The 26,117-nt window shown below is 40.3% G+C and overlaps 1 long non-coding RNA gene across 1 annotated transcript; it reads left to right on the top strand.

Annotated features, from left to right (window-relative positions):
* The first annotated feature begins 2,105 nt into the window (after positions 1 to 2,105).
* Positions 2,106 to 24,516, top strand: LOC134349010 (uncharacterized). The gene is made up of 3 exons (XR_010018558.1): positions 2,106 to 2,234; positions 16,229 to 16,322; positions 24,384 to 24,516. It is a non-coding gene; the product is annotated as an uncharacterized LOC134349010 (long non-coding RNA).
* The last annotated feature ends 1,601 nt before the right edge of the window (positions 24,517 to 26,117 follow it).

Raw genomic sequence — 26,117 nt, 5'->3', positions numbered from 1 at the left:
TGTCCACAGGATCACCTGTCTGACCCCCTGACTGTAGAGTCCCCTATCACTGCTGCCTTCTTCCTTTCCTACACTTCTGAGCCACAGGGCCAGACTCTGCGCCAGAGGCGTGGCGACTGTTGCTTCCCCCAGGTACGTCGCCCCCCCCCGCCCAACAGTACTCAAACAGGAGTACTTATTGTTAAGGGGGACAGCCACAGGGGTACCCTCTAGTATCTGATCCTTTCCCTTCTCTCTTCTGATTGTTACCCACTTATCTGTCTCCCAAGGCCCCAATGTAACTACTTGTCTATAGCTCCTCTCTATCACCTGCTCACTTTCCCTGGAGATCAAGCTGCATCTCTAGTTCCCTAACCCAGTCCCTAAGGAGCTGCAGCTCGATGCACCTGGCACACATCTGGCCATTTGGGAGGGTGGGAGTCTCCCGGACATCCCATATCTGACACCCAGTACAGAACACCGGCCTCAGAGACATACTTCCTGTTTCTATTCTTCACAGGTAACTTACCTCGCCACGACCTGTTATTGCTGAAGCCCCGTTGAGCCAAAGCCCTCCTACTATGACTCCCTCTACTCTGTCGCCCACTCCTCCTGTGCCCACTCTATAAAGCTGTCTTCATTTAAAATTCTTCCAGCTGGAGGTTGGAGAGGTTTCAATGAAGAGGTTGATAGACTCTTGATTGGTCAGGACATGAAGGGATATGAGGAGAAGGCAGGAGAATGGGGTTGAGACGGAAATGGATCAACCATGATGAAATGATGGTGCAGACTCGATGGGCCAAATGGCCTAATTCTGCTCCTATATCTTATGATCCTATAGTCTAAATCACATTCCTCTCCTGTTCAATCCAGAGAACATTGTGATCAAACAAAGATATTCTCCTTTTTTTAAGGCAACAGTGAGAAACAAATACAAAATACTCTGCAGATGCTGGGGTCAAAGTAACACGCACAACACGCTGGAGACACTCAGCAGGTAGGACAGCATCCGTGGAAACGAACAGTCAACATTTTGGGCCGAGACCCTTCGTCAAGACGAAGAGGGAGGGGCAGTGGCCCCATAAAGAAGGTGGGGGGAGGGTGGGAAGGAGAAGGCAGGTAGGTGCCAGGTGAAAAACCGGTGAGGGGAAAGACCAAGGGGTGGGGGAGGGGAAGCAAGGAGGGGATAGGCAGGAAAGGAGAATAAGGAATAGGGGAAAGCACAATGGGGTAGTAGAAGGAGGCAGAACCATGAGGGAAGTGAGAAACAAATAACTTACAAGCATGCATAGTTAATAAACAAATCTATTCAGTAACAAGCTTTGGAATCTTCTAGTCAAACAAGCATGCATACCCAAAATATTTGGTTCTTAAGATGCTATGTTTTTTTAGACCTGTTTAGATTTAGCAGTAATTTCCTGCGAACAGAGTTAAATCCAAGTCAGACTCCAACTTTGCCTAAAGAGATTTATCAGCATGCTATATAATTCAGATCTAATCTTCATTAAGGTGATTGCTTTTTTATGCTTGTATTTCAAAATGTTTTGTGTTCCCACAACGTTACCAGCTCCTTCAACTTCCACAATATATTCACAGTGAAAATCATGTATATTCATTCACTAAACTAGTTGAATGGTCCTCCATCTTATTTATACATGCTAAGCTCCTGACATAACTCGTCAGGGTATCTATATTGTCCCTCTCCTTTCCAGTTGTGGCACATGTAAATTTAATAATTCAGTAAGTCCAGTGATGTCTACACTGCTATTGTTGTTGTCTAAAAGAGTCATACTATATGAGGCATCTGTCCAATAATGATCAAGTTTCAAATATCACATAGATACAGTTAGAGAACCACATCAATGCTTAACTACGAAACCATAATACATACTGGCCACAGGTAGCTTACCTTCTTACAGTTAATTTTGTCCATAAGTTGGAAAATACACAAAACAACTGTAACACGCTATAATGGCTTATCTGTAATGTTCCTCTGCTGAGGTAATGGTTTCTCTGTAGCAGCAATGTTTGGGTTATGACTAGAGATAAGAGAGCATGCTAGCCAATGAGCAGGATGTTGTCCTTTCTTGTATGTCTGGGAGCTGGGAATTTGCGGGTCTTTTGCAGGACAGAGATGAGGAGAGAAGACGCGAATGGAAAGAGTTGGTCGACCGCAGGATTGAGTGGACTTGGAGCGAGAGTCTGAAGGTCAGCGACGATTGGAGGAGGTCGATGCTGGACGAACGGCCTTATCAGTGAGCTTCAATCTTGTGCAGTAGACTTGTTTCATGAGAATCAGCCTTGTTTTGTTTACTTTAGTAACCATATAGTCAAATTAAGAATTATAAAGCTCAATCATTTAATCACATATTGAGTACTGTTTGTTATTTCATGGTACTTATTTGTAACAGGGGACACATCACACAGCATCTGCCCAAATGAGATTTCTTAAGTTTGGCCGGGCCGGGGTCTATCATCCCCTACATGAAGCCACTAGCTGAGGCGGAAGTTACAGTTGTGGAGGCTCATCCGGGATTGATCCATTGGATGCTGTGTGATTACCCTGAGTGGGGTTGGTATTCGTACTCTGGATGAATTGTTAATTGTTAATTTGCCTGTTAAGTATTGTTAAAGTTGTGATTGTGGGTGCAGCTCTCCTTTTAATGCAGACCAGCGCTGATGTAGCGGTAGCTGGGGGCGAAGATTTCAAAGACAGGGTTCAATCGTTTCTTAGGGACTGGTCAGGGATGAGGAGTGGGAGAGCGTACCTGCCCCAGGGGTGAAGGACATGTATTAGGTTGCCATCACCTTGAAGGCAGAGGGAAAGGGGGGCAGGATCGAGCAGTGGATCAACTGGGGGCTTCTGATGACGCCATACCCCATATTTACTGTAACCTGACCTGAGAATGGCCTATGTTAGAGATGAAGAACCAACGTCACCCCCCAGACTGACCTCGGCATTGCCAGCTGTTTCTGCCCAAGAAGTATCGGAGGATTGTGTTGAAGTCACTTCATGATGATTCTGGACATTTGGGGGTGGTGAAGACCTATGGATTGCTCAGAGACCAGTTTAACTGGCCCCGGATGAAGTCGGAGGTCAAAGAATACTGCAAGTTGTCCCACTTGCAGAATGTGAGGCCTCTGGACCTGGTGTGTATGGATTTCCTGTCAATAGAACCCTATGCCAGCAACATGGAGAATGTCTTAGTCATCACAGACCACTATACCAGATATGCTCAAGCTTTTCTTACCAAGGACCAGAGGGCATCTATGGTGGCAAAAGTGTTATAGCAGAAGTATTTCATCTATTATGGCCTTCCCAGGCAGATACATAGTTGCTAGGGATGGGATTTCGAGAGCAGACTCATCCATGAATTACTGGACATGCTTGGAGTCGAGAAGTTGATGACCATACCCTATCATCCACAGGGTGATCCTCAGCCTGAGAGGTTATATCGGATCTTGTTAGACATGCTCGGGACACTGGAGATCAGCAAGAAGAGCTGATGCTCAACATATTGGGCATCTGGTTCACAGTTACAACTGTACCCGAAATGAAGCTACTGGGTACTATCTGATATTTGGGTGCGAAGCAAGGTTGCCCATTTACCTTTGTTTTGGGACTGGGGAGGGTGACTTAACACCGAAGACTTATCTGAAGTATGTGTCTGATATGAGAAGGGAGCTGGAAAGGGCTTACGAATTAGCCAGGCTTGCGACTGCCAAGCAGAATCAAATGAATAAGAGAAGGTATGATCAGAGGGTGAGGTTCTCCTAACTCCTGCCGGGAGACAGAGTCCTCATAAGGAACTTAGAGTTACCTGGAAAGCATAAGTTGGCTGACTTCTGGGTGGCTACACCCTATGTGATGGAGAGTCAGTTGCCAAACATACCAGTTTTCCAGGTGAAACCAGAGGATGGGAATGGGCCTCTCAAGATTGTCCATCAAAACCCAGACATTCCACCTCTCCCAGGAGTTCTGGGAATCTCCCACATATCGATAACGGCTTCCTGATGCCCGCAAATTATATACAATATCCCAGAAATCGATTTTTTAGAGAGGAAAAGGGAGAGGGAAAAAAAAAGAAAGAAGAAAATTAATGAACCCTGCTTGATCTCTCTTTGTGCTAAGCAAACCTATCAGTTTTCTCTGTGGGCGGACTTTACAGTCAACTTCTCTCTCTCTTCCATATTCTATTAGTTCAGTTACTGCTGTCTGTAATGATACTGAAATCATCTGGACAGCTGTCAGTGATGAAGTACAAAAGCCTGGCGAAGAAATTCCCAAGGCTGGCGGTGACTACCTCACTACACGAGGTTGTCCTATACGGGCGGGGCACATTGGCATCTTAAAGGGGATTAGAGCGGGGTTTAAATTGGTGCAAAATTCCAAAATCGTCCACTAAGACATCTTTAAAAACGTGCTCACAGCAAGCAAATTCTTCAGGTTTTTTTTCCTGAAACACTTACACTTACAGGTACATCGAAGCCTGCGATGGACTGGGTTTCAGCGCAGCTGTTTTCAGAAGAAAAGCCGATTTTAATAAATACCCGGCCCCCACTGAGGTCTCGTCATTAGGACAGCAAACTGTTTACCTGTGCTGCGCACTTGATATGCATTTTGAATTACACTTTATTAAATAATATGCTAGTAGATTGTTTTATATGGTGTGCATGATATATGTATTATGGCTACACTGTGGTCCGGACAGAGGTTGTTTCATTTGTGGACAATCAGCTAGATGACAGTAAACTTGAACTTGAAGATACAGTCTTCTAAATTACTCATTTGAAATCCCCCATTTCGATGTAAAAATGTAAGTTCTGATCCCGACTATTGCAGGCTGTGTGTGTGTGTGTGTGTGTGTGTGTGACTACGGACACACATGCAATCAGACACCTGTAATAAGGATACACCTTAGGCTTTTATTTCTTTTGGGGACCACAACATATTCGGGAGGCTAACCGCAGGGAAGGCTGCTCAAGTATTTCACAGTTCTTTTCAGCAGAAAACCAGTCTGACAGAGAAGGTCACTGGAGCTGAGGTGTACTTTACATCTTTCATCGTTGAGCATAACCTGCCATTCCAGGTGTGTAAGCACACAGGAAAGCTATTCAGGAAAATGCTTCCTGATTCAGAAATAGCAAAAAACTATGCCTGCTCATCAACCAAGACAGCAACTTTCGTGAACATGGCACATTAAGACAGAATTCAGAAGTCTCACAAAATACTTGTGAATCTGATGTCTTGCAAAGTGAACAAATTCATTGACACAGACTGCTATGTGGTTGAGACCTCCCTGAAATGAGTTTTTGCTGAGTGGGATGTCTGGAAACCACCTGCTGCCCCTGGGACAAGAGGTGTAGGTAGACCCGGAGCATGACTTGGAGCCTACACCCAGTAAGAGGACTCTGTGGAAATGCGGAGTGACTGCAGGGCCCACAGCAGGTGAGGTTAGGCTGGCCCCCACCCCCGAGAGGGATACTGATTCAGGGGATGGTGATCCGGATGTGTGGTATATGCTACCTTTCGCTAACTCCCCATTGATTGAGGAAGAGACTTCCGTCCCTTTCCCCGCTGAGTCAGGTTAAGTGGGGGGGTGGGGGGGGTTGCTATCTGTGGACAGCCTGGGTTGCAGCGGGACTCTGCAGGGGAAGAAGTGGGGCTTGGCCATGGGATAGAGGGGTCCACGTTGCAGGTGGGCACGAGTTACAGGTCGGGGGATGCCTTGCCAGGTAGACCGGAAGTTTCCCCAGTAGTGTCTGAACCTTTAGAGTTAGGTGAGGGGGTGCGGAGGTCTCAAAGAATTCGAAGACCCCTGGATAGGCTGGCTTACGTAGCACCAGGGGAGCAGAGTGTGACACCTACCATTTTGGGGAGCTATGTCACTGCCTTGTGCACCTGGATTGGACTTTGTGTTTTGCAGGAAGGGTTGGCGAATTATCTCAACGCCATGAGGACATGACTAAATTTGGTGGAGGGAGAGTGTAACGCGCTGTAATAGCTTCTTTGTAATGTTCCACTGCTGAGGTAATGGTTTCTCTGTAGCAGCAATGTTTGGGTTATGACCAGAAGTAACGGGACATGTTAGTCAATGAGCAGGATGTTGTTCTTTCTTGTGTGTCTGGGAGCCAGGAATTTGCAGGTCTTTTGCTGGGGAGAGATGAGGAGTAAAGACGTGAATGGAGAGAGTTGGTCGACCGCTGGACGGAGTGGACTTGAAGCGAGGGTCCAAAGGTCAGAGACGATCGGAGGAAGTTGATGGTGGACGAACAGCTTTATCAGTGAGCTCCTACTTTGCACGATCAACTTGCTTCATGAGAATGGGCCTTTTTTTGTTTTCTTTACTAACCATATAGTCAAATTAAGAATTATAAAGCTCAACCATTTAATCGCATATTGTGTACTGTTTGTTATTTCATGGTACTGATTTGTAACAGGGGACACATTGCGCAGCATCCACCCAAACAAGAACCCTTAAGTTTGGCCGGGCCGGGGGCTATCATCCCCTATATTAAGCTGCGAGCCAAGGTGAGAGTTACATAACTTTATATAGTAAACATACCTCCACAGTACTGTGATGAATAACATCAATAGAAAGAGGCAGAAATTTAATTTTGCCATTTGTAGGAACAAATTTATGTACTCAAATTGTACTACTGAATGTAATGATACTATGGGCAGTTACTCATATATATGGGTGTCCATAAACCTGGGTTGTAACCCAGGGGTGGTCTGCAGGATTCCATTTGTCTCATTTAATAAAAGCATTGTGACCATAGTTAAGACCTGCTGGGGTCCAAGCCATTCTTGAATAAAAATTCAAATGAAATCAAAAGAAATATCGCATGTCATTTATTGATTGCCATCTCCCAATAGAGAAGATGAGGATTCAATTGCAGTGGGACATTTAGAAGTCCAGGTCTTGGACTTGACAATGTTCTGAGAGGATGATGGTGTTGAACACCAATCTGTTGTCAATAAACAACAGCCTGACAGACATGTCCAGATGGTCCAGAGCAGAATAGAAAGCCAGAAAAATAACATCTGTTATAGACCTATTGTGGCAACAAGTGAATTGAAGCAGGTCCATGTCCTTACTCAGGCATAACTAACCTCTGAAAGCACTTTATTACACTGGTTGTCACCTCCAGTGGATAGTACTAATTTACTGGATGGTAGTCATTTGCACAGAAAACTGGAATGAAAGAAATTTACGGAACTGAATTTCTAGTTTACAGTTTATTGCAATCACAGGTGGAAACTCAAGTTGTATTATGCATTTGTATTCATATCAATCATTTCAGTCCCAGGACAGCTCTGCAGAAGTTCCTAGGCAGTAGAGACCTAGAGCCAGCCATCTTCAGCTGCTTCGATCATGAGGTCAGAAATAGGGATGTTCGCTGAGAACTGGATTACACTTACCATCATTCATGACTGATTGGATAATGAAGCATTCATTTTGTTGCAAGACCTGCAGTATAACCAGCCCTAGACTGAGAGGGTCAAGTACTAGTAAAGGCATTTATTAGTCTTGCGAGACCATGGATCTGCGCCTGCAAAGTCTTCACTCTCCAGGGTGCAACCTGGGCAAGTTTGTATGGAAGACCAACAGTTGCCCATGCTGCAAGTCTCCCCTCTCTACAATACCAATGTTGTCCAAGGGAAGGGCATTAGGACCCATACAACTTGGCACCAGTGTTGTCGCAGAGCAATGTGTGATTAAGTGCCTTGCTCAAGGACACAACACGTTCCCTTGGCTGGGACTCGAACTCACGACCTTCGGGTCGCTAGTCCAATGCCTTAACCACTTGGCCGCGTGCCCAAGTATTATTCACACCATATAAGTGTCAGGCAATGACACATCCAACAAAAGAAAATCCACCTATCATCCCCTGACAGTCAATGGCAATGCCATCTCAGAATCCAATATGCAAGGATTACCATTGACCAGAAACTGAACTGGAGTTGCCATATTCACAATGTGGCTACAAAAGCAGGTCAGATACTAGGAGTGCTTTGGTGAATAGTTCACCTCTTAACTCTCCAAAGACTGCCGCCAATCAACGACACTCAAGTCAGGGGTGTAATGGAATACAATTGCTTGAAGAAGTGCAGCCTCGGCAATGCTCAGGAAGTTCAACAGCATACAGGTAAATTCATAGCAGCCCATTTGATAAGCACTCCATCCAGAACCATTCACTCACTCCATCACTGAACTATAGGAGCAGCAGTTTGTATCATCTGCAGAACTTGCTGCAGCAACTCACCAAGAATCCTTAGATAGCACGTATCACATCCACAAACTCTACCAGCCAGATGGACAAGACTCCAGAAGAATGGGAGCACCACCAATTTGAAGTTGCCCTTCAATCCATATGCCATCCTGAAATGGAAATGCATGTACCAAAAAAAGCAAGGTACCATGCCTCAGTAACTATTGCCCAGTGGCTCTTGCATCCACCATCACAAAGAGCTTCAAGAGGCTCGTCATGGCACGCATGAACTCTATTCTGTCAGACAAACATGACTCATTGTAATTTGCCTTCCATTAAAACAGGTCAGTGGCAAATGAGAGTAACACATTGACTCCATTCTCCCTAGCTTTATATTTTGCAATTTATTCTCTATCACACATGTCCATTAATGTTCCTTTATTATTTTACCATTCACCAACATGTCTTTGGGATATGGAAGAGATGTGGAGGTGAAGAGGAAACCTATGCAGCCATGAAAAGAGTGAGCAAACCCTGTGTGGACATGCATATGAGATTGGGATTGCTGGAGCTGGGAGGCAGCAGCAGTAACTGTGCAGCTGCTGTGCCACTTTGGCATAACTCATGGAACAGCCTTACTCTCTCTTCTCTACCAAAGCTCCCAACCCACATGCTGGCATGGCTTGCAAGCCTTCGAAGTTCTTGGAGGCTGACAGCTTCTGGTTGAGCATTGGTACATCATTCTGCAGTGCAGATAATCTCAATAATTAGCCCTTTTAGCTAAGATGGAGCATCAGGAACATTCGGGTCAAAGGAGAAGATGGAGAGCAAGCCTTTCCTTTTTGCTTCAGTTTATTGCCGATTTTGCTGTGCCAGACAATTAAAAAAAAGCAGCAACTCAATGTTAAGCCTCATGTTATTCAATCGTTTTAAGCTTTTAATAGTTGTGCAGAATGCTGCTGACAGAGGTGGAGGATTCACAGGAGAACAATTAACAGAACCAGTAGCATTGTTTCTGACAAGCTGAACCAACTGCTGATCGCAGGGCTAAAAGCTTTGAAACTGGGCCTTAATTCCCAGTCTCCTTAGTCAATAATTTAAAATACTTGCTTTTTTTCCCACACCATGGTATGAATTAATTAATCAGGCCATAAAAGAACTCAGCTCTCAAGCATGCAAGGCAGCACTGAAGAGAAAAATAGCAAGGCTGATGGCAAAACTGGCAACAACAAATGGCTTAGATAACCTTTCAGAACCATCTATTCAACTTTAATCAAATCACCTTCTTGGCAGTATTTCTGTGTGAAGTATATCTGAAGGACTGCAAACGAGGAACTACACAACACAGGAAGTATGTAGGCTAGATTCGGTCTAAAAGTAAAGTTAAACCTGAGTGCCCATATCTTGCAATGTACACTCGAGATCTTACCAATAATGCATATTTTCTACTTCATTACTGTCGCCACTTAATGTTTCTGGTCCGCTCCTTCATCATGGAGTTAATTATTCAATATGTAATGGGTCTGCAAACTGTACTATATTATATAAATTGAAACTTCACTAAGAACTTTTCGATTGGCTGCAATTTCACTAGATCCCAGGACAATGTGGCTTAGCTTCAGATTTTGGAGTATCTTTCCAATGTGTAGAATTATGCAAATAGATTTATGGAATAATAGTTTAAACTGTATATTTATTTGAGTAAATGTTAAAATGCAGAATTGTTAGCTACAATATTTTATTCTTTTATTACTTTTCTTACATTATTTGCAGAAGGACAAAGATAACCCAGTGCAGCGCATGATCTCAGTTAATGGCACTTGCTCCTCTGAATCAGAAGGTTGTAAATTCATTTCCCACTGTCAAGACTTTAGGACAAGATGTAGGTTGACACATTAGTGCTAAGGTCAAAGATGCTATTGTTCTGGAGGCTCATTACACTAAATCCTTGCCTGCTGTCTCAGAGGGATGGAAATTATTGCATAGCTAGTTTCTGAAGAAAGGTAGGTTATTCCTCCTACCCTGGCCAATAACAGGACTTAGGAGCAGGAATATCCTTTCATGAATGGCTCTAGTGAAATTCAGTGATATGAGGGTAAACAAGAACAACTCGCCCAGGAGAACACAAGCTTGCTAAATATGCTGCTATACCAGTCAATGATAAGGAAAGAATTTTGATGTAAATGATCGAGGGCAGATTAAGTCTAGAGGGTGAAATATGTGTTTTATCTGCTGAATAGAAAATGGTAAGTAAACAGTTTACAGAATTTGCTGTATTCTGCAGCAGATTTATTTCCAACAATACCTTTATGTTAGCAACTTTCATTTAATTCTCCCTTTAGTCTATTCAACTGGAAAGTTGCCCTAACTCCAAGGGTGTTTGCCATTTTAATAATAAATGCAAACTGCAATAAGAAACAGAAACATGCACTAGATCCACAGGTCCTGTAAAGTTGAGCGATGAAGAATTGTGATTCTTTATATTTTCATAACCAAGTGATCCAGAGGCTGGAGAAGAATAAAGATGTGAACATGGAAGTCACATCATTGATGCAAAAATATAAAACAGCTCAAAAAGCAATAGGTTCCAGAAGAATTTTCTTGCATGAACTAAGGAAACATAATACTACAGTATATCTGTGGATCAAAACACTAGTTGTATTTGTGAATTTAATGTTTTTCTTGATTTTAGAAATATTGTTCGGATTTTAAAATATATTATTATATCTCAATATTTTAGCTTATCAACACAATTAAAAACTAATTAATATAATGACACTACTATAAGAGTCTTGCGGACTGCATGTATCTCAGCTACTATTGGGAACAAGAAACATAGAAACATAGAAAATAGGTGCAGGAGTAGGCCATTCGGCCCTTTGAGCCTGCACCGCCATTCAGTATGATCATGGCTGATCATCCAACTCAGAACCCTGTACCAGCCTTCCCTCCATACCCCCGATCCCTTTAGCCACAAGGGCCATATCTAACTCCCTCTTAAATATAGACAATGAACTGGCCTCAACTGTTTCCTGTGGCAGAGAATTCCACAGATTCACCACCCTCTGCGTGAAGAAGTTTTTCCTAATCTCGGTCCTGAAAGGCTTCTCCTTTATCCTCAAACTGTGACCCCTCGTTCTGGACTTCCCCAACATCGGGAACAACCTTCCTGCATCTAGCCTGTCCAATCCCTTTAGGATTTTATACGTTTCAATAAGATCCTCCCTCAATCTTCTAAATTCCAACAAATATAAGCCTAGTCGATCCAGTCTTTCATCATATGAAAGTCCTGCCATCCCAGGAATCAATCTGGTGAACCTTCTTTGTACTCCCTCTATGGCAAGGATGTCTTTCCTCGGATTAGGGGACCAAAACTGCACAGAATACTCCAGGTGTAGTCTCACCAAGGCCTTGTACAACTGCAGTAGTACCTCCCTGCTCCTGTACTCAAATCCTCTTGCTATGAATGCCAGAATAAGAATATTATACTTTAGCAACAAGGACGGTTGCACAGCAATGTAGAGCTGAGAAGCTCGGACCTTTGCTCTGGTGAACCTGAGAAATAATAATTAAAAATCAACATGCAACAGATATTTTAATGAAAAGTAAATTAATTGCATTGATACAAGAGCTCACTGTGGCAAATATATAAAATATACATTTTGCATGTGCGATATATGTCTTTTTGTTTATATTGGGTTGATAAGAGTGATCGACCAATTTGGGTAGACCTGGAACTGAAAGTTGTAAAACAGTTTTATTTAACCTCATTATTGGGAGCTCCTTTACCTATGCAATTAAGTAAAGTTGTTAATTTAAACCTATATCCTGTGATTAAGTATTCTTTACAAATTTGGCTCCAGTTCCTCAATTTTTTTAATCTTAAAAAATTTAAACTTTATAGTTCAATTTGCCAAAATTACTTTTTTAAGCCTTCTTTGAGTGATCCAATTATTCCTTACTTTGGAAAAATAAAGGTATTAATTCTTTTTTGGATTTATTTAAAGAAGATAGATTGATGTCTTTTGAACAATTAATTGATAAATATTCTCTTTCATAATCACACTTTCTGCAATACCTTCAAGTTAGATATTTTTTACAAAAATATTGAAGTAATTTTCCTTACATATTGGAGGCTGACCTGTTAGATACTATTATGAGTATGAATCCTTTGATTAAGGGTTCTATTGGAAGAATTTATAATTTATTATTACAATGGGATAAGTGTCCTTTTTGTAAGATTAAACAGGATTGGGAAAAGGAACTTAATTTGACTCATATGACGGAGGATTGGATGTGGATATTGAAATTGGTTAACTCTTCTTCAATTTGTGCTAGCCATTCATTAATTCAATTTAAAATTGTACATCGTTATCCTTTGACAAAGGAGAGACTTTCTAAAATCTTTCCTGATGTTGATAGTCATTGTGATAGATGTAAAACTGAGATAGCTACACTTACACATATGTTTTGGTCTTGTTCTGTATTGGAACCGTTCTGGAAGTTGGTTTTCTCAACAATTTCTAAAGCACTTAAAATTAATTTACAACCTAATAAATTAACCGTGCTCTTTGGAATAGTTCCTCAAAATATTCATGGTATTCTGTGTCTGACCAACATGTTATTGCATTTGTTATATTGATAGCTAGGAGGGCCATTTTGTTGAAGTGGAAGGATACATCAGCTCCCACTTTGTCACAATGGTTCTCTCAAGTGATGCTATGTCTTAGTTTGGAGAAAATTAGAAGTTGAACCTTTGAACCTTTATTTGACTTTGAGAAAAGATGGGGCTCATTTGCTCGTTATTATCATTTGAGTTAAATGATATAATTTTTCCACGATCTAATTGTAAATTTTTTTAGTATGTTTTCTTCTCTTGCTGGCGGTTTGATGTTTATTTTTAGAAGCTCTTTGTATGATGCATGACTCCAGGGTTGTACACCTAATGGGTTCTTTTTTCCCTCACTTTTCTGCTTAGTAGGTTTTTTTTGTTATCACAAATTTTTTTTTCAATCTTTAAGATAATTTTTTTTTGAGGCATTGTAAGTGTTGTTACTTTGATGTACTCATGTTATTTTTCCTGTATATAACAATAAAAAGATTTGAAAAGAAAAATATACATTTCGCAGTGAGTATGAGTGCTGTATACATTACCTAAGAATGGTAAAACTGCACATTATGTTGGTAAAAAAATACTTTGGTGCTGTTATTGGTTTATTAATGACACATACTGTATACCAAGATATAGTTGAAAGTTTGTCTTGCATTCTGTTTATACAGATCAAATCATTACACATTGAGCTAACATAAGGTAAAGCAATAACAATGGCATAATTAAGAGTAACAGCTACCTGAAGACTATAGTTCAACATCAACATCAACAAGTGCAACATCATTATGAGGCCAAGAGTTCACCTTATCGTACACGAGATCCATTCAAGAGTCTGATAACAGTGCAAAAGAGACCCTGTCTATATTTGCACTCTAGATTATGTTCAATTATACTATAACTTTTCGATTCAAGTGTACTATAATTGTGATGTAACTTTTGGCTTAACATAACTCTCATGGGATGATAAATACAACAGATTTACAGTATCTGATTGAAAATTAAAACATTTGGATTTGGTATCTCTTTATCTCACAAAATGTGAATTTTCAGCTCAAGCGCTTCATCTGAATCCTTTACCTGATCTTTTCTATTTAATATTTGATAATATTAAATATATTTGCAGCATTTTCTAGGTCTATATTAAATGGTGACCCACATGTTTATAAAAATTATTTGCCAGTCAGGTTTCTTTGATGCAAAGGCCCCAGAGACAAGGACAGAAATAAAATGATGGACAGTATTTTGGGTACATTAGGTATTTTGAACCTATATGAAGGACATAAACTATGTAAGTTTAATAGAATATTATAATTTCATGAACAACTACGCAGGTCATAGTTCAGCTATGTAGAAAAATTCATTAAAAATTAAGAATATTCAAACATAACTTATATTTTATTTTGTTTTTATTTATTGTTAAGTGTGTCAATTCAATACAACAAACTGCTACTAATATATTTGTAAAGATGCTTGATTCTTAATTTCTTAATGATTGTTGCTGAATATATTTCTATTAAGTACTGTAGTTGAGAACTTGTAGCATTACAGAATGCACAAAAGTCATACTTTATGCATATAATTATTTGCACTTTGGAATTACTATGACTGCATGCAATAGAAATGGCATCCTAAATCGTAAAAATGCACATGTAAAATATTAATAACTTTGTTGAATTCTCTGAGGAGGTGTAAAGCTATGTGAACTTCTCTACCGGAAAATTAAAGGTGATTTTTTTGCCTTTATGCATTAGTCTACTCTGCACTGACATGAGGTGCATTTTGTGCTGTATACTATTTCAGTGTGCCTTCTTTTAGCAGAGTCCTCAGGGAACACATCTCTTAGCACTCAGACTTGGAATTCACACTTTCCCTTCCCACAAACACGGAGAAGTGATTACTTACATCTGAGCTGGCCATGTTAAGTGGCCTGGAAATAAATACAAGACGATATTCAAACGAGTGAAAAAAAATGCCACAGGGCAACTAGAGTTTTCCTTGAAGTTTCTGAACTCTTTTGCTTCACAAAATACCAAGAGTCTGTTATTTTGTGAGGTTATTGAGAAGGAAAATCTCATTATCTATTTGGGATCATTAGGGAATAGAAGAATTAGTTAAAATTGATGAATCATTTGCAGAATTATTTAAATCAAATGCATAGGATTCCCATCAATTTAAAACTGCCATGACAGTTAATATTAACAATAACTTATACAACAACTACAAACAAATGAAGAGGTAATCGCATTGCACTGCTAAAATTATAAAGAAAATCTATATTGCTCATGTCAGTAAATGAGCACTAACAAATCATCTATTTTTCAAATTTCACACAAAAACAGTTGTGACAAACATACCATAAGCATATATCTAAACATTTGGAATCAGTTATTGGTCACTATTAAATTCCTCCAAACCCATATGTAGGGGCACATTGATAAAACCTGTCATGCAGCCATACATCTATCCAATCGCTGCAGAAATATTTAAGAAATACAGACGTCTTACTAGACATTTTTCATACGCAAACATTATAAAGTACACAAAAGCCACAATTCCTGAAGCGGTGTCCTTATCCAACCTATCCTTTTAACATAATCTGTTAATAAAAGATCAACACTTTAGACACATAGACAGTTGTGGACAAAGACAGAAGTGTTGCTGATAGCAGATTATAACAGATAACTGAATAAAATATTTATCAGCGTCACTCAAAAGAATTTAATAATAGTAGTAGCACTACTTAAGTCTTTTGTGATTCCGTCCTATAAAAAGAACTCAAGGGAAATCCAATTTAGTGATTCTGGAGGTAAAAGTCTAGACATAAACATCTGTCTTATATCCGTTAACCTGCTTGGGTATACTGACTAAAGCCACACCAATATTTTGTGGTGAGGCTTTTATTGTTCTTTGCTGCGTTACTGTCTCTTGAGAGTAAGCTGCTGTACTAGTTCTTTGGTTACCAGATCATAATTGTGGATCATATTGTTCTTCATTATGAACAACATCATGTAATGTTCAAAGAAATCAGTGCAAGGTTGGAGTAAGTGTGACAGAAATCATAATGGTTTTAGGATATTTATAACTCAACAGCTTATTTAACATCTTTTAAAATATGCAGCATTGGCAATTGACTTTTTTTAAAATGGCACAAAATGTGAGTCGGAGTATAATCCCAATAAAGGCACCACATATGTGCAAGCAGAAAACCGGGACAAGGTCAATAAGGAAGGTGCCAGAGAAGGGAGGGGAATGTAATGGTTTTTCAGGCATGAAAAATAATCTCAAATCCACATGGTTCAAAAAATGTCTTGTAAGTTGAATATCCTTCAAAGTCAAAACTTTATCAACCAAGGTACAATTGTCAATAATCTGAATTTCAATTGATAGTGTCAATTTATTTTGATATTATTCAAACCACAGCAGAGATAGAAAATGGCAGAAGCATCCTTGCCAGAATCCCACTCATTTATCATTGGACAAGACAAACGACGAAGGAGGAATAATTCCACAACAGGTGAGTACTTCATTAATTTATAACCTCCGGGTCTATTCAATCTTCATGTCATTCCTGTGGTGCTAGCATGAAGGAGATAAAAAGATAATTATGCCCATCTGAAATGAAAATGCAGGACTGTCAGGTTATACCGAAAGTCAGGGAAAACACACTGTAACATAAAGGAAAAATATTTCAACTGTTCTTTAAGATCTTTCTCATTTTTCACTTATCATTCAGACTTGAGTAATTTTGACAGTAATTCTCCCAGAAACATTGTTGATAGTGATGCTTAATTTCTGTTTATTGATTTCAATTGTTTATTATAAAGGAAGGGCTATAGACAGACTATGCAACACGCAATCAACCTGACATTCAAATTTCCATAACCTGTCCCTCCATCATCCATTCACACTTCCCCAACTCCCACCACTAGTATCAGCACAATTGAATTAGCATATGCAGGAGGTTGCCCCATACTTTACTGAATAGTAAAATGCTGGTCGAAGCACTTTTCCCTGGAAGACTGTGATGGCATGCAGGATGTCTGAATAAGCTGACTTGTAAGCACGATTTCATACTTTCGATGGCACTATGCAGAAAAGAAAGCCACTTTGTTCAAGGCTGAATGAGTACACCAACCATTATACAAGAACACACACACAAAAGATTCTGAAGTCACTGGAAATCCAGAGTAACACGCACAAAATGCTGGAAGAACTCAGCAGATCAGGCAGCACTTCCAAATCCTGATGAAGGGTCTCGGTCCAAAATGTCTGACTTGTTGAGTTCCTCCAGCGTTGTGTGTGTGTTATTATGCAAGAGGATTTAATTGTCATTGCCCTTGGAGAATTCTCTTCATGGCATAGAGGTAAAACAGAGGTGTTATCATTTGATGCATGACATTTTACTACTACTGATCAGCACAGAGCCGGGTCCAACAGCTGTAGTGACAATAACTTCAATTCCTGCTTGAAACTTGTTCCACTGCCTCTCCAGTCATGTTGTAGTTCCACAGGTGTGGTGCTGTGCAGTGACATACCACATCCAAGCATTTCCATTTTCCAGCTAAAAGCTTTGCACAATTCCAATGCTGGTCTTTACAACAAGGCACATTTTCCTTTTACTTTTCTTGTTTATTAATCCCTCCTGCTTGAACCTTGGTAAGGACTTCTGAATGGGTGATTATGCTGCTGAATATCTGCAAAGGTCTATAGACACTCACCAACAGGAATTACCACTTCCTTTCAATTTGCCTTGCTCCAGCTTTCATTTATATGCATCCATTAACATTACAGCGTAGTTAAATGCCTGAAAGCATAGTAGGCATAGCAGCCTTCAAAATGCAATTAAATAATTTACTTCAAGGAGAAAAAATAATCAGAAGTATGGGGAAAGAAGAGGAGAGGGTAACTATTGTTTTTTTAAGTAGATGACAAGTGAAAGATCAGCTTCTGTTCTGTACCACCCAGTGGTTCTAAGAATGTGACTGTTTATCTAGGGCAATTAATTGTTTTGACTGGAAGAGCTTCCTTCAGAAATGGTTATGTTTTGCACAGCAGCCTGTGGGCTTTTTTACTATTTAATTTAAAACATTCACTCCATTAATTTTTGTTGGCCTTGGCTGCAGCAAGCGATTCATAATTATTAAAATTATTTATAGCAAACTGCAAGCTATGACAGATGTTGTTTCACATATTTATATTGCTTCACATAATTTGCCACTTGATTTGAATGAGAGTATGTAGTCTGGAGCATTTGTTCAGATATTTACAAATGGTATGCCTGTGTGTGGAGGGAAGGCTGTACCATTAGACTCATTAAAACAATGGCAGGGCCCAGTAATGTTGAGATGTAGCACTGTTCATAACTGATACAGCAGGTTCTGATATCTGACTCATTTTGATGGGGATTCTATGATTGTATATCATGAAGCAAAGGAAAAGGTATTTAAAAATGTATATATACTTCATATTTTGCTGTAGATCAATATTATGAATTTGCTATGACTTATTTTATGAAATGCATTTCCATCAATCTTTTGAGTTATTAAATGCCTCTTAGCATTAGAATTATCAGAGAACTCTTATACACATGACAGCTTTGACCAAAGGCAAAGGCATGCTTCCAGTTTTCTCTTCTGTCAAGGCTTTTCAGGGCTTCTTGGGAGTGAACCCTTGGCTTCACACCACCCGTTATTGTCGTTACCTCAGAGCCTGACTCAGAATCTGTAGTGCGGAGATAAAGGGACTGCAAGTGTCATTTCTAAGCAGTGGACTGTGTTTCAGCAAGATGTAGCCAACTAATAAATTCAATAAGGAGTATAACATTCCAATTATTTGCAATGATGTGTAAATGAAACCTACTTCAGAAGGAAAGAAGCCATTTCCCTCTTGGTTTTTACTTTAGGCTCAATTCTTGTTACAAATACATCAAAGACAATAATTTTTCTTCTATCTTTTTAATCTAAATTCAGATTTGTCAATAGATCAAAGACAACATTCAATAGACCAGAAATTAGCCAATAACTGGAAATGATTTAATTTTGACAAAGATAAATATGTCATCAGAATATGGCACTTTTAACTATAAAGAAATGAAATTGGAAAGCAAGATGAATTGTTCCTGCAGCTGAGCAGCAGAGAAAAGCCTGTTCTCTGCCTAATAGATAACTCTACAAAAAGTAATGGATGCAGCCCAGTCCATCATGTGTAAAACCTTCTCCACCATTGAACACATTTACAGGGAACGCTGTCGCAGGAAAGCAGCATCCATCATAAAAGACCCTCACTATCCAGGCCATGCTCTCTTTTCACTGTTGCCATCAGAAAGGAGGTACAGGAACCTCAGGAACCACACCACTAGGTTTAGGAACAGTTATTACCCCTCAAGCATCAGGTTCTTGAACCACAAGTGATAACTTCACTCAATTTTGTTTGCCCCGTCACTGAACTGCCCAGAACCTATGAACTCACTTTCAAACACTCTTCATCTCATGTTCTCAATGTTTATTGCTTGATTGTTTGTTTGTTTATTTATTGTTTTATTGCAGTTTGTTGCCTTTTGCACTTTAGGTATTTATCCGTCCTGTTAGGTGCAGTCATTAATTGGTTCAATTGTGTTTCTTGCATTTATTATAGATGCCTGCAAGAAAGTGAATCTTGAAGTTATATATGATAACTTGTATGTACTTAGATAAAATTATTTTGAACTTTGAACTTTGAACTTTGCATCTTGTCCTGGTAACATTGGAGCAGCTTCACTTTGTTTGTTTGGTCCACCCTACACCAGGGGTCACTGTTGTATTAATCCCAAAAGACCAGCTCACCTACTCCAGGTCAGTTTAAAAATCAATTGTATGTGGATTTTCTTTACAATAGTATATTGTTGATTTCTTTAAGAAATTTAAACCTCAGTGAAAACAGATTTTTGCAAAAGGAATCTCATTGCACAAACTTAAAAATATAACTGCCAGACCCTGGTACACTGCTTTGATAGACAGGCCACACCAGGTGCAGGTAGTCGATTGGCCTCATACCCCCGTGAGATAGGGTCATGCCTGTCCTAACATGTGAAGTCAGCTCCGGTGGTTTGGGCAGATAAGATCTACAGTAAGATCCGACAGCCAGGAAGGCTGTAGTGCAACTCTCCATGGAGAGTGACGAACATGTCAAGGCACAGAAGAGGTCATGGTTAGCAACTGCAACCAAGGAGGATGTCAGTTCATGATGCTTGCTCGCAGCACTGGACCTGGACTTCTGAGAGTGGAACTGTCTCAATGACACCAAAGCGATGGTACTGAAGACAGAGAAGAAAGTTATCATTAATTACAGTGGGACAATGATCAGCTGATTAAGTGGGCTGAAGGATTGGAAGTGGACTTTATTTCAGGTAAGTGTTAAGTGTGGCATTTTGAGAAGGCAAATCAAGGTAGGACTTTCACAATAAATGGTAGGTTACTGAAGAGTGTTGTACAACAGAGGAACCTAGGTGTACCTTCCTGAAAATAGCAACACAAGTAGCCAAGCGTGGGAAGGAAGGTTTCTGGCATGTTGGCCTTCATCAGTCAGGGCACTGAATATAGAAATTGGGAACATATGGTACAGTTGTACAAGACACTGGTGAGGCTGCACCGGGAGTACCGTGTTCAGTTTTGGTCACCATGTTCTAGGAAAGATAGCAAACATCTCTTAAGGTGCAAAGAGTGCTGAAAACATTTACAAGGACGTTGCTGAAACTTAAGGGACTGGATTGTAGGGAGAGTTTGGACAGTCTAGGAATTTATTCTTTGGAGACTGAGGGGTGATTGTATCAAGGTGTATAAAATCTTGATCAGGTGAATGCAGAGAATTTTCTTTTCCCCAAGGTTGAGGAATCAAGAACTGGAGGGCATAGATTTAAAGTGATAGGGGAAACACCTAATAGGAACCTGAGGATCAACTGATCTCGTAGAGAGAGAGAAAGGGGAATGTCTGCGGAACAAGCTGCCACAAGAAGTGGTTGAGGTGGATACAATATCAACATTTAAAATGTACTTGAACAGATACATGGATAGGAAAGCTTTAGTGGGGTATGAGTCAAATATGGGCAAATGGAATTTTCTTAGATGGTTGCCTTGGTTGGCATGGATGGAATGAGCAGAAGGGTCTCTTTCTGTGCTGACTTATGGTTCTACTACTTGCATCTTTGAGCCTGGCTCCACTTTGCACCAACCCAGGTGAAGGCATCATGAGAGGTGAGCACCCTTCGTCAATCATTTTAAATGAATCATGTCCTGTTTATGGATCATATCAAATTCACCAGAAAGGGAGATCAATGAATACAACTCCATGAATCACACTTTGTGGTACGAATCTTCAGAATCAGAATTGGGTTTATTATCACTAACATATGCCATGAAATCTGTTTTCCAGTAGTAGTACCATGCAAAATATTTTTTAAAAATCTGTTAGAAGTTATAATAAAAAAACAAATAAATTAATAGCGTGAAAACATCCAAGTGGCCAATCCATTGCACAGTTCTGATTGATAATTGATATTTTTATTGTTTCATTAGTCAAGTAAAACAGAAGCACAAATGGAATTAGCTTCTGGGCTCCGTCATTGAATATAACCACTTGCAGAAGGCTGACTTAGTGCTTTTGCTCAACTAAGCAGAAGCACTTGGGGGATGGAGGTGGTATGTAGGTGACGAATTAAGTCTATGGAACAAATTTTGTCAATGTTATTTTGTGATGAGACCTTCAGCCTCCATTTCAAAAGCAGTTTCCAACAACTCTTGGAAAGCAGGACTCCAATGTGTATTTCACTACTCGGCTCAGTTCATTATCAAACATCCCTAACCTTAATTAGAAGTCTTGGGGCAGAAAAAGACTGCTCTGTGGATCAACTGGCAAGCTGTGAAGACAATCTGGCTCATTAGAGGTTATAAAGAGTAATTTTCCATAGGCATACAGTCAAGAATCTACATGTATCCTCAGCAAATGGGTGCCGGTTTGGTTGAGGAATAACTAAGTGGCTTTCTTGTTGCATTCCCTTTGAGAACCTGAAAAGAAACTTCACAGAACTGGTTAGTATGAGTCATCTACAAATCCTAGATTAGTAGGCTTGCTGCCAGGAGAAACTGACGATCTAATCAATAGGTTAAAATTGTATCACCACAAGAGTTCCAGTAATCTGCAATGCTAAAACAAAACAATTTAAAACAATGGGGAACAGAAGACAAATGAGGAAGAAGATAAATTCTGCTCTTCCCAAAAAAATATCATGGGATCTAATTTGATGTTTCCTGTGAACTGTTGTAGGTATTGCACTGAATAGTTAACCCGCTCCTGCTTATGCAGTACAATCCTGCTCATTATAATTACTTCTGTGTCCAGCAGGTACTGGTACCAACCATGTTGCTTATTGGAATGATTGATCATTCCAATAATCTCCTCTAACAGATTACTCAGACTGCTGAGGCACCACTGTGGGGACTGGCAGGGCCTCCATGGCATGAACCTACTGCCTTGAGATGGAAGCCTTTACCTTTTCCAACTAATCAAATGATAGCGATCATTATATGGCATTATGGATAGCATAATTACGGATTTAGTAAAATAAGATCAGGCTTCAAGGAATAAAAATTGTACATAATTTAAGAAGACGTTCTGATCCATTGAAACTACATAAGGAAAGACAATAGATGAATGTTCTGCTATTAACACATTGTTATACTATAGGTGTATCCCTGCCACTTAATTCACAGTGCAAGAGAGATTTGTTTTGTTTCTTTATCTTCCGGTTAGGTGTATGTTCATGGCGCCATCCCTCAACACTGCGAAAAAAAAGGTGGGTATATCTTGTGTGTCTTGGCTTTTGGAACAGACACCAGTATGGAATTTTCAAAGTGGTTCTGCTGGCTGGGATGAGTTTTAGTATGTAATTCTGCATATTTACATGACTGTGTTGAAAATATTAAAGTAGGTGATTATAGCAATTGAATCTGTAATTAATTAGTTATTGTTATTTTTCAGTTGAAGAAATATAAAACATTGTGTTAGGAGAGTGAGATTATCTTTGATTCTTTTGGACTCTCTCTCTCCTTAAGGTTCGCATGTGAATAAAGACTTTGACATTTCCCGGTTACAGTTTCCATGTCAGTTTTTGCTCGGTCTCAACACGACCACTGACCCAGTTATCACTTGCTGGACAAACAGCAGCCACCCATGCCCAGATGATGCAGTCTGCGGCCAGTTCTTTGCCCAGAGCTGCTCAAGGCTCTGCTCTGAGACAATCAGCAGCCTCCACCCACATCCATCTAGTGGTCATTATGAATTCCTGGCACTGCGGTGTGTTTCGCTACCAGGATAAACATTCAGGTTTCACAAAGTGTTAAACTGATACACACACAACTCAGCAGACCAGGCAGCATCTATGATAAAAAGCACAGTTGACGTTCCGGGTTGAAATCCTTTGGCAGGACTGGAGAAAAAAAGCTTAGGAGTAGATTTAAAAGGTGGGGGAGGGGAGAGAGAACCACCAGGTGATAGCTGAAACCTGGAGGGGGAGGGATGAAGTTAAAGTACTGGGAGGTTGATGGGTGAGATGAGGTGAGAGAGGGAAAAGGACACGGGAAATGGAGATGGAGGTGGGTTGGGGGCATTACTGAAGGTTTGAGAAATTGATTTAATTTAATATTATCATCCCTCAGAAGCTGGTGGGTAAACTGTCTTCACTGGGTCTCAACACGTCGCTCTGTGACTGGATTTTGGGTCTATTGACAGAAAGGCCACAGTCAGCTTGTGTTGGCAGAAACACATCTAGCCCCATCACGCTGAGAACGGGCACTCCCCAGGGCTACATGCTCAGCCCACCAGCTGTTTACATTGCTGCTGCATGACTGTATTGCTAGATCCAGTTCAAAAAAACAAATCATCACGTTCGCCAATGACACAACAGTTGTTGGCTGCATCAATACTGATGATGGGTTGCCTAGAGAGGAGGTGGGTAGGTGCAGGCTGACCACTCCTCTCTGCACATAAATGGTTCCTCTGTGGAGAGAGTTAAGAGCACCGAGTTTCTAGGACTGCTCATAACGGATGATCTCACCTGGTCTCTCAACACCAAGAAAGCCCAGCAGTGTCTCCACTTCCTGAGGAGACTGAGGCAAGCAAGTTTCCCCCCCTACCTACTCTAGCCAATTTTTACAGGAACACCATCAAGAGTGTCCTGACCAACTGCATTGTTTGGTAAGGGTAAACACAAAATAATCTGCAGATGCCGGGGTCAAAGCAACACTCACAACACGCTGGAGGAACTCAGCAGGTCAGGCAGCATCCGTGGAAAAGATCAGTTGACGTTTCGGGCCGGAACCCTTCATCAGGACTGTAGAAGGGTCCCTATAGGGCATTTGCCCCTTCTCTTTAAAGGAATTGCAAGGCATCTGACTGCAAGTTCCTACAAAAGATTGTGGGGACTGCTGGAAGGATCATTGGGGTCTCTCTTCCGTACATCAAAGATATCTATCTGCATCCTTAGGACTATTAGCATTGTCAATGATTCCTTCCATCCATCACATCTTTGACCTTTTACCAACAGGCAGGATGTTCTGCAGCATTAAGAAAAGAACCGTTAGGATGGGAAACAGCTTTTTCCAGCAGGCCATAAGATAACTGAACTCCTACCATCAACCAGATCTCATCATGTATGAAACACCAGCAGCATTGTACTTTTTACTTTTTAAATTTGTGCTGTAAATTTACCTTATTATTTGTTAATTTATTCATGGTAATATTAATTTATGTGTTGCGATGTGTAAGTCATATGTACTATGTTGTGCACCTTGGTCCGAAGGAACATTGTTTCATTTGGTAGTATACACATGTACGGCTGATTGACAATAGACTAAACTTGAACTCAAATTTGAACCTGATGTTCAGTAGACTTTCTCCTTGCTTCTTCCTGCTCCTCTGTTGCTCACTAGGTATCTGGTAACTAGCAATGTCTCTGGGATATCAAAGTTTGTAAATGTTCAGAAGTTTGTCCAATATCGTTGTGGAATACTGCAGGGCACCTCTGGAAAAGTCTAGGCATTGAAGGCATCGCTTTAATATGCTAATTGCACAGTCAATGAATTTTTGAGAGGCAGCATGGTGTGTGGATTTGCATATGCATATGTCCGTTGCACATACAACAGTTAAATTGTCAGACTACAGTACTTATCAAAACATGACTACAGTTTGGTTTGATGTCCTTTTTCAAATGCAGTTGGCACAAAAAAACTGTAGCAGAAAGAAGATATTGTGAATGTTGCCAGGGTGTAATCACTGAATGCACTAAATGCTAAAAGAATTCCAGCAACAGCCAAGAGAACGAAACCAAAATAAGTTAACCATTGACTGGTTGCTTGGTAACAGATTATTTCTTAAATAATTCTTATAGTGGTGCAGTACAGCTGCTACACTACAGTCAAATCAGCATGACATGTTAATTCGCATCATGACCGTCTGATTTGCCTTATTCCAACATTGTTTCCATGCCATCGTCAATTCCCAGGAAGGTGTGATTTGTCCTGTGAATGTGAATTCTGGACTCTATGTTGGAGTCTCAAAATAGTCATGCTATTAATCCAATTTCATTCTTGATCTTTTCCATGTTGAAAATTACTTATTTATCAAAATTTTTACATTATTTCTCTATATATATTAGCCAAAGGAAAAGATACCCAGTCAGTTGCCTTTCTGAATCATTTCCTGGTGAAAGTAACAAATTAATAATCATGTCAGAAATACATATTGGGTGGCATTTCATGTTGCCACGGCAGCATTCCATATGGAGACCTTGGAAGTCAGATTCCGGTTACAGAAGCACCTTGTCACTCCTTGTCACCTCACTATTCGGGCTAAGAAGTGGTCTTTTTCATGCTCTTCAGATGCAGCATCTGATTAAGTCTGTGCAGACAAAACTACTGCAAAAGCGCGAACATAGGGTGTAATGTTCATCACCTCACAATATCTTCATTCTCTTCCGCTAAGGAAATGAACTCAGTATCCCTGCTCAGCACCACATCCTCCTTCCACCTCTTGGTATTAATTTAACAGACTTTGACAGTCTCTTCACAAATCTCCCAGCCGATCACAGCTGCTGATCTTGCTCACCAGAGCTGATGTGTGAAAATTCAAAGACTTGTCAATTCCAACTGAGTGCAGAGAACCTTGGCGTGCAGTTCTCTGTTTTATACCAATGTGCAACTATTGCCAGGCAGAGGTCACTTCTGCTGCCTGCTTTCATCACCCAGCAGACTTCAAAAATGACGCAGGAAATTAAATTTGG

Source organism: Mobula hypostoma, chromosome 7 (assembly GCF_963921235.1).
Source record: "Mobula hypostoma chromosome 7, sMobHyp1.1, whole genome shotgun sequence".
In the NCBI taxonomy this organism is placed as follows: domain Eukaryota; kingdom Metazoa; phylum Chordata; class Chondrichthyes; order Myliobatiformes; family Myliobatidae; genus Mobula; species Mobula hypostoma.
The sequence above is the reverse complement of the archived record's forward strand: the minus strand, read 5'-3'. Positions and strand labels throughout refer to the sequence as shown.